This window comes from Clavelina lepadiformis, chromosome 2 (genome assembly GCF_947623445.1).
Source record: "Clavelina lepadiformis chromosome 2, kaClaLepa1.1, whole genome shotgun sequence".
Lineage (NCBI taxonomy): Eukaryota > Metazoa > Chordata > Ascidiacea > Aplousobranchia > Clavelinidae > Clavelina > Clavelina lepadiformis.
Window position 1 is genome coordinate 17,060,134 of NC_135241.1, and position 10,440 is coordinate 17,070,573.

Sequence of the window (10,440 nt, forward strand, 5' to 3'; positions counted from 1 at the left end):
GAAACTATGATATTTCCGAAACGTGTTTACTTCCAAATACATTTTAACAATTACAGCGTGCAACACAAAAGTTTACGATGAAAATGTTGCAAAAATGCATAATGAAAAAGTGATTCAAAATTCAACAATCAAGTTGCTTATAGTTTGGTAACATAACACTGATTATTATCCAACGTAACACTGAATAGACATGAAACTACGCAAGATACATAAAACAAGCGTCTGAGGTAAAACTAGAATTTATGAAAAAATATCAAATGGGTGTTAAAATAGTTTTAACGTTACAATTGAACAATATTATTAATAATAAAATTTTATGTTACACGCCATGAAAGTAAATGACAGTTGCGATTATGTTTCAAAATCTTTTCTCTTTGCTTTTTTTAAATCTATATCATGAGTCAAGGACACGAACACATTTTACAGATTGCAAGGGACCAATGACCTGTGAGGATGATTGGGTAACTCTGGATGAACGACAACGTAGGCGCCTTCTAAGTCGGCGTACTCACCGGTAGCAAGTAAACGAAGGAAAAACTGTCCGTTTTCGATCGTTTGTTCAAACACGCGTAGGTCCTGGGAAAGATCAACACCGAGTTCTGGAGCCTGACCCGCCCGCAATCAAAGTCTGCCGGAGCCATCCGTCCGCTTCGTAACGTAGAGATAGTTTTGAGGATTTCGGTTATCACGCAGAGCAAATATGAAATAAAATTGTTCAGGATGCCACCAGTAAGTGAAACCTGTCATGGTTACACTGTGCAGCAATAGTCGATTGACAGCAGGGTAAACGGACCAGCCTCGAAAATCGCCCGCATTGATTTGAATGCAGTCGCCACCTTTCTCAAACGCGACAGTTTCAGAATGACATCGTGTGACGCAGACAAAGGCAATGAATATGGCACCAAATAGCTTCGACATCGTTTGATTCGTAAAATATTTTCACTTGCTGTATATTCAGATATAAGTTTATACTTTCCATCAAAATGTTTTATGTCAGAAACGTTCTCATCAGTGCATTTATATAAGTCGAACAGGAGATGCATTTGCTTTGGATTGAATTTTGCCAAAATAAAAATTGTGCAAAAGGAGATGATTTCAAACTTACTTGCTCTTCCAATTGACTATAATTAAGCAATTTCCTCATAGAAAACATCATCATCAACCACATTTTGCATATTGAATAAGTTATGTGAGAAAACTTTTTCTTTGTAAAGGAAATGGATCGGATGTTATAAATGTTTTAACGTTTAACGTCGAGTACTAACATTAGCCATTACTAAATAATAAATAATCAATGGTTTCATTGCTACTAGTTGTAAACCTCATAGGGTATTTAGTTCTTCACCGAAAAACGTCATTAAACTGAACAATTCGACGGATCTGACGCAAAAACCTGGATAAGATACTGGATGTAATACAATGTCGTGTTGCTTTTAACAAAGATGGGATTATGAAACTCAATCAATTTTAAAACGATAATTTACTTAGATATTATCAGTATCAGCTACTTTATTAAGTAATGACGTCATCGAGAAATAACAGTGATGTCACAACGTAAAAAATAACCGTGTGTGTGATACGTCAAAATGTCGTAATTAGTTTCCTGCACCACATAATGTAAAATGTTTTGCGATTTTGAAAATAATATCGTTGAATTTTATTTGATAGATCAGTTAGTGTGCATATGCAGGGTTAGTTTGTTTTCGTGATATTAACATCAACATTAATTGCCTGTGATAACGATGAGATTTCAATGTAGATGACGGATTTCAAGATACAAAACATCAAATGATTTTTAATGTCAAAGGAAGGGGCGTACTGGCATCTCCCGAATTTGGAGCTATCCTTCAGAACCACTGCTCAGAAGTGTTAGACTATTGGTGTCGCTGATGCCTTGCCCAAGAGAATTAGCAACGTCAGCGCCGCTAAGTATCGAACACGAATTTGCATCATTGTGAGGCAGGCACTCCAACTTCTCCATTGACCAATAGATTATATAACTTACAACATTGTAAATTAAGTTTGATGGAAAAATGTGTATCACTACCACTTAAATTTGATGGTGCCCTTTCATTTCCGTGTTAGCTGTATAGGAAGAACTCACGATTCTGATAAAAGTCAAACAAGAGATAATTTTATTAACTGCCACAACACGTGACTACGCAAACCAATCAAAACAGAACACAGCAGTTCTGCAGAGTAGAAACACAAAGAAACAAAAAAATATATATTCCTGTATCAATTGCTTTTTTCGGTAAACTATAAATGTTGCTAAGGTGAGCATATTATGTTATACAGCCTCCTATAGAAACAGTTTTTTTAGTCTTTGCTATCGTTCAAAGTAAAATACTGGTCCTTGCTGTGTTTTATAAATATTTGGCCCAAAGTGAAAAAAGTAAGTTTTGTTGTTGTACATGTGTATAACACGGATATGTCGGTTATATAAACGCTTCATATAACTCTCCTTGCGTATATAAACAATTGTACAGTATACATAACATATATATATATATATTATAAAAATAAGCATCCTACAATACAAACATAAGTGACCTAAAATGAGTTAGAATATTTGCAAAATAGCATAACAAAAATACTGCTCTTTTTTAATAAAACAACCTACTAACACTACCGCATGATGGGTGCGGACGAAGTATACGATCCATGCAACGAAAGATAATTATTATTTATCTATTCCATTCGAAAGGTGGGAAAGTGTCAATGACAAACATGACACACCACGTGTCGTTCGCTTTTCTCTCATCTTCATAAATTAAACGTGAGTGAAACTTGTACTGGCATGAAAAGATGAAGAAAATAAAGTGCTGTAGTTAATAATTTCCTCATAAGAAACCATTTCAATTTCCTTTGCTTGAAATAATGTGGTATTAAATACTGAAAGAAATTTCTTGAAGCAGGCGTTACCACAGACTCTTAATTAGAGGCTAGAGGTATACAAGATGCTATTTGCACAATACCATGGCGTGTTAAAAAAAAGACCAATTAAAGAACAAAGGTTTGTACATTACGCTTTCCGTGATCATGAATCGTGTTGTGTTAGATTGCCAGAAAGAGAGCTTTTGACATTCTTCATGCCCAGACATTGGTTTTACTATGGGACGTTTGGTTAACACCAAAACTAAAGTTCGGATTCGTGAGAACACAAAGGTGACGTCTGTGCCGGACGTTCAAGCTCAGCACATCTCTAGTAAAATTAATTGTTTTGTAGACACCCAATTCTGGGCGTTCGCAACGCATTTTGCTTAAATTTATCGTGGTTGATGTCTGCCACATTAGATTAGCATATTACTAGCAGTGGCTGTGCAGTCCTCGCGTTGGAACTTTAACTGCTGCTCTTCTAACGGGATAAAAACATATTTTATTTCTGTGAGCAGATAGTAGGTTATTATATTAAATGACGATTTCTCTGCTTTCCTTGTCATATATCATGAAGGAAAAGTTTTATACGTTGTGGTTAAAGTCGTTGCGATTAAACTTGTCGAAACCATCACTTATAGAATTAAATGAATTTCTTCCATCAAGCGGGATTCAATTGGGTGAAAATGATGTATGGGATTAATTTCAAAAAGTTTGACGTTTTGACCAGAACATCAAAATTTTTCAGAAATTTCAGAAATATTTTATCCAGATTTATTTTTTTAGATTCTTTTCGATTTTAAAAGTTTCATGTGTTGGCTCAATCTATAGTAGATTCTGTTTTGCAGAAACAAACAGCAAGCTGCATGTCGACAGAAATTTATTATAAATAACTCAGAAACTAGGATATTTCTCAAACAAAATCAAACTTATTTATAAATAAAATTCGTGCTTACTTCCAAATACATTTTAACAATTATAGCGTACACGAAAAAACTTAACGATAAAAAAGTTGCTAAACGCATAATATAAAAGTGATTCAAAATTCAACAAACAAGCTGATACTAATTAAATAATATAACACTGATTATTATCCAACCTAACACTGATTATGACATGAAATTACGCAAAATACTTAAAACAAGCGTCTGAAGTAAAACTAGAATTTATGACAAAATATCAAATTGATGTAAAAATAGTTTTAACGTTACAATTGAGCAATATAATTAATAATAAAATTTTATGTTACACGCCATGAAAGTAAATGACAGTTGCGATTATGTTTCAAAATCTTTTCTCTTTGCTTTTTTTAATCTATGTCATGTATCAAGGACACGAACACATTTTACGAATCGCAAGGGACCAATGACCTGTGAGGATGATTGGGTAACTCTGAATGAACGACAACGTAGGCGCCTTCTAAGTCGGCGTACTCACCGGTAGCAAGTAAACGAAGGAAAAACTGTCCGTTTTCGATCGTTTGTTCAAACACGCGTAGGTCCTGGGAAAGATCAACACCGAGTTCGGGAGCCTGACCGGCCCGCAATCGAAGTCTGCCGGAGCCATCCGTCCGCTTCGTAACGTAGAGATAGTTTTGAGGATTTCGGCTATCACGCAGAGCAAATATGAAATAAAATTGTTCAGGATGCCACCAGTAAGTGAAACCTGTCATGGTTACACTGTGCAGCAATAGTCGATTGACAGCAGGGTAAACGGACCAGCCTCGAAAATCGCCCGCATTGATTTGAATGCAGTCGCCACCTTTCTCAAACGCGACAGTTTCAGAATGACATCGTGTGACGCAGACAAAGGCAATGATTATGGCACCAAATAGCTTCGACATCGTTTGATTCGTAGAATATTTTCACTTGCTGTATATTCAGATATAAGTTTATACTTTCCATCAAAATATTTTATGTCAGAAACGTTCTCATCGGTGCATTTATATAAGTCGAACAGGAAATGCATTTGCTCAGAATTGATCATCTCCAAAATAAAGATTGAGCAAAAGGAGATGATTTGAAACTTACTTGCTCTTCCAAGTGGCTTTAATTAAGCAATTTCCTCATAGAAATCATCATCATCAACAACATTTTGCATATTGAATAAGTAATGTGTCAAAACTTTTCCTTTGTAAAGGACATGGATCGGATGTCGTAAATGTTTTAACGTTTAACGTCGAGTGCTAACATTAGCCATTAGTAAATAGTAATCAATGGTTACATTCCTACTAGTTGTAAACCACATAGGGTATTTAGTCCATCACCGAAAAATGTCATTAAACTGAACAATTCGACGGATCTGACGCAAAAACCTGGATGAGACACTGGGTGTAATATAGTGTCGTGTTGCTTTCAAGAAAGATGATATTATGAAACTCAATCAATTTTAAAACGATATTTTCCTTAGATATTATCAGTATCAGCTACTTCATTAAGTAACGACGTCATCGAGAAATTACAGTGATGTCACAACGTAAAATATAACGGTGTGTGTGATACATCAAAATGTCGTAATTAGTTTCACGCACGACATAAAGTCAAATGTTTTGCGATTTTGAAAATAATATCGTTAAATTTTATTTATGGCTTATTTTCGTGATATTAACCTCAACATTAATTGCCTGTGATAACGATGAGATTTCAATGTAGATGACGGATTTCAAGATACAAAACATGAAATGATTTTTAATGTCAAAGGAAGGGGCGTATTTGTAGTTATCTGAAAATGTTACTCACTACACTTGCATTGATCCAAACTTTTGTCAAGCTGCCAATAGATAGATGCCGGACTTTTTCGTGTTTCGTGTGGAACGCTATAGTTAATGTGACATGGCATTACATCGGAATTTTCATCTTCACTAGGAGAAGACTTTTTGCACAACTTGAATTTTACAATGATTCTAAACCACTGTTTACTGCAGTATAATCCCCGATTCCGAGCTTGTTTGTATGCCGTTTCTAATGGATGCATATTTTATAAGGATTCATATTTTGAAAGTGGCATCTCCCGAATTTGGAGCTATCCTTCAGAACCACTGCTCAGAAGTGTTAGACTATTGGTGTCGCTGATACCTTGCCCAAGAGAATTATTAGTAACGTCAGCGCCGCGAAGTATCGAACACGAGTTTGCATCATTGTGAGGCAGGCACTCCAACTTCTCCATTGACCAATAGATTATATAACTTACAACATTGTAAATTAAGTTTGATGGAAAAATGTGTATCACTATACCACTTAAATTTGATGGTGCCCTTTCATTTCCGTGTTAGCTGTATAGGAAGAACTCACGATTCTGATCAAAGTCAAACAAGAGATAATTTTATTAACTGCCACAACACGTGACTACGCAAACCAATCAAAACAGAGCACAGCAATTCTGCACAATAGAAACACAAAGAATCAAAATAATATATATTCTTATATCAATTGCTTTTTTCGGTAAACTATAAATGTTGCTGAGGTGAGCATATATTACGTAACACAGCCTCCTAAAAACAGTGTTTTTAGTCTTTGCTATGGTTCAAGGTAAAATACTGGTCCTTGCTGTGTTTTATAAATATTTGGCCCAAAGTGAAAAAATTAAGTTTTGTAGTTGTACTTGTGTATAACACGGATATGTCGGTTATATAAACGCTTCATATCACCCTCCTTGTGTATATAAACACTTGTACAGTATACATAACACACATATATATATATATATATAGGCATCCTACAATAGAAACATACGTAACCTATAATTAGAATATCTTCAAAATCGTATAACGAAAAAACTGCTCTTTTTTAATAAAACAACCTACTAACACTACCGCATGATGGGTGCGGACGAAGTATACGATCCACGCAACGAAAGATAATAATTATTATTTATCTATTCCATTCGAAAGGTGGGAAAGTGTCAATGACAAACATGACACACCAGGAGTCGTTCGGTTTTTCCTAATCGTCGTAAATTAAACGTGACTGAAACTTGTACTGGCATGAAAAGATGAAGAAAGTAAAGTGCTGTAGTTAATAATTTCCCCATAGAAACCATTTCAATTTCCTTTGCCTGTTATAATGCGGTATTAAATACTGAAAGAAATTTCTTGAAACAGACGTTACTACAGACTCTTAATTAGAGGCTGTTTGAATATTATAATGAAACAATAAATTGATAAATCGTTTCACTACATGAACAAAGTGACACCGCATTTGCATATCGCGTACTTTTACTGAGCCAGAAGTTGATATACATTTTCAGTAAAGTTTATTTTGTCGAACCTCTTGGATTTTGATTGATGGTCACATGCTCATAAAACACTGAGATGTGCACATAATGCATATGCACACAGCGTTGAAACTTTGAGCACATGACGTTGAAAATATTAGAGGAAACATGTCAACCCATGTCAATTTTTCAAAACGTGCAATTTTAAAAACTTTGCTTATATGCTATAAGAAAGTAACCGCTCATATGACGAAACTTCTCATGTTGATATCATATAAAATGTTTTATAGTAGAGTTAAATACGTGTTCTAAACCAGCTAGTCAGCCATACAACTGTCGATGAACGCATGCCTTACACACTGTAGAATGTATACAACGAAATACCAAAACGTGCAATTTTGATACAAGTCTCCACAAAGGCTATCCATGTATCTCTGTAATATTTCTTTGAAAGCGGTCAGTTTCAAGACAATAAGAAATTTTTCTGCTTTGTGCCTTATTTCCGCACCGTATAAAAGAAGCAAAAGAACATAGAGAACGTTAAACGTGTTTATTTACATGGTACATTATCATCTGTAAGACTTTTGAAAAGAATAACATTATCAAAAGCGATCAAGTAAAAACGTGTACAAGATGCTACTTCCATAATACTATGGCGTGTTAAAAAATGATCAAATATAGAACAAAGATTTGTACATTACGCTTTCCGTGATCAAGAATCGTGTTGTGTTAGATTGCCAGAAAGAGAGCTTTTGACATTTTTCATGCCCAGCCATTGGTTTTACTATGGGACGTTTGGTTAACACCAAAACTAAAGTTCGGATTCGTGAGAACACAAAGGTGACGTCTCCGCCGGACGTTCAAGCTCAGCACATCTCTAGTAAAATTAATTGTTTTGTAGACAACCAATTCTGGGCGTACGCAACGCATTTTGCTTAAATTTATCGTGGTTGATGTCTGCCACATTAGATTAGCATATTACAAGCAGTGGCTGTGCAGTCCTCGCATCGGAACTTTAACTCTTGCTCCTCTAACGGATTAGAAACATATTTTATTTCTGTGAGCAGATAATAGATTGTTATATTAAATGACGATTTCTCTGCGTTCCTATCCATATTTCATGAAGGAAAAGTTTTTGTACGTTGTGGTTAAACACGTTGCGATTAAACTTGTCGAAACCATCATTTATAAAATTAAATGGATTTCTTCCATCAAGCGGGATTCAATTGGGTGAAAAATGATGTATGGGATTAATTTCAAAAAGTTTGACGTTAATTTGACCAGAACATCAAAATTTTTCAGAAATTTCAGAAATATTTTATCCAGATTTATCTTTTTAGATTCTTTTCGATTTTAAAAGTTTCATGTGTTGGCTCAATCTACAGTAAATTTTGCTTTGCAGAAACAAACAGCAAGTTGCATGTCAACACAAATTTATTTTAAATAACTCAGACACTACGATATTACTCAAACAAAATCAAACTTATTTATAAATAAAATTCGTGCTTACTTCCAATTATTTTAACAATTATAGCGTGCACGACAAAAGTTTACGATGAAAATGTTGCTAAGTGCATAATAAAAAAGTGATTCAAAATTCAACAATCAAGTTTATACTAATTAAATAATATAACACTGATTATTATCCAACCTAACACTGATTATGACATGAAACTACGCAAAATACTTAAAACAAGCGTCTGACGTAATACTAGAATTTATGACAAAATATCTAATTGATGTAAAAAAAAGTTTTAACGTTACAATTGAACAATATTATTAATAACAAAATTTTATGTGACACGCCATGAAAGTAAATGACAGTTGCGATTATGTTTCAAAATCTTTTCTCTTTGCTTTTTTTAATCTATGTCATGTATCAAGGACACGAACACATTTTACGAATCGCAAGGGACTAATGACCTGTGAGGATGATTGGGTAACTCTGAATGAACGACAACGTAGGCGCCTTCTAAGTCGGCGTACTCACCGGTAGCAAGTAAACGAAGGAAAAACTGTCCGTTTTCGATCGTTTGTTCAAACACGCGTAGGTCCTGGGAAAGATCAACACCGAGTTCTGGAGCCTGACCCGCCCGCAATCGAAGTCTGCCGGAGCCATCCGTCCGCTTTGTAACGTAGAGATAGTTTTGAGGATTTCGGCTATCACGCAGAGCAAATATGAAATAAAATTGTTCAGGATGCCACCAGTAAGTGAAACCTGTCATGGTTACACTGTGCAGCAATAGTCGATTGACAGCAGGGTAAACGGACCAGCCTCGAAAATCGCCCGCATTGATTTGAATACAGTCGCCACCTTTCTCAAACGCGACAGTTTCAGAATGACATCCTGTGACGCAGATAAAGGCAATGAATATGGCACCAAATAGCTTCGACATCGTTTGATTCGTAGAATATTTTCACTTGCTGTATATTCAGATATAAGTTTATACTTTCGATCAAAATGTTTTATGTCAGAAACGTTCTCATCAGTGCATTTATATAAGTCGAACAGGAGATGCATTTGCTTTGGATTGAATTTTGCCAAAATAAAAATTGTGCAAAAGGAGATGATTTCAAACTTACTTAATTGCTCCTCCAATTGACTATAATTAAGCAATTTCCTCATAGAAAACATCATCATCAACCACATTTTGCATATTGAATAAGTTATGTGAGAAAACTTTTTCTTTGTAAAGGACAGGGACCGGATGTTATAAATGTTTTAACGTTTAACGTCGAGTACTAACATTAGCCATTACTAAATAATAATCAATAGTTTCATTCCTACTAGTTGTAAACCTCATAGGGTATTTAGTTCTTCACCGAAAAACGTCATTAAACTGAACAATTCAACGGATCTGACGCAAAAACCTGGATAAGATACTGGATGTAATACAATGTCGTGTTGCTTTTAACAAAGATGGGATTATGAAACACAATCAATTTTAAAACGATAATTTACTTAGATATTATCAGTATCAGCTACTTTATTAAGTAATGACGTCATCGAGAAATAACAGTGATGTCACAACGTAAAAAATAACCGTGTGTGTGATACGTCAAAATGTCGTAATTAGTTTCCTGCACCACATAATGTAAAATATTTTGCGATTTTGAAAATAATATCGTTGAATTTTATTTGATAGATCAGTTAGTGTGCATATGCAGGGTTAGTTTGTTTTCGTGATATTAACCTCAACATTAATTGCCTGTGATAACGATGAGATTTCAATGTAGATGACGGATTTCAAGATACAAAACATGAAATGATTTTTAATGTCAAAGGAAGGGGCGTACTGGCATCTCCCGAATTTGGAGCTATCCTTCAGAACCACTGCTCAGAAGTGTTAG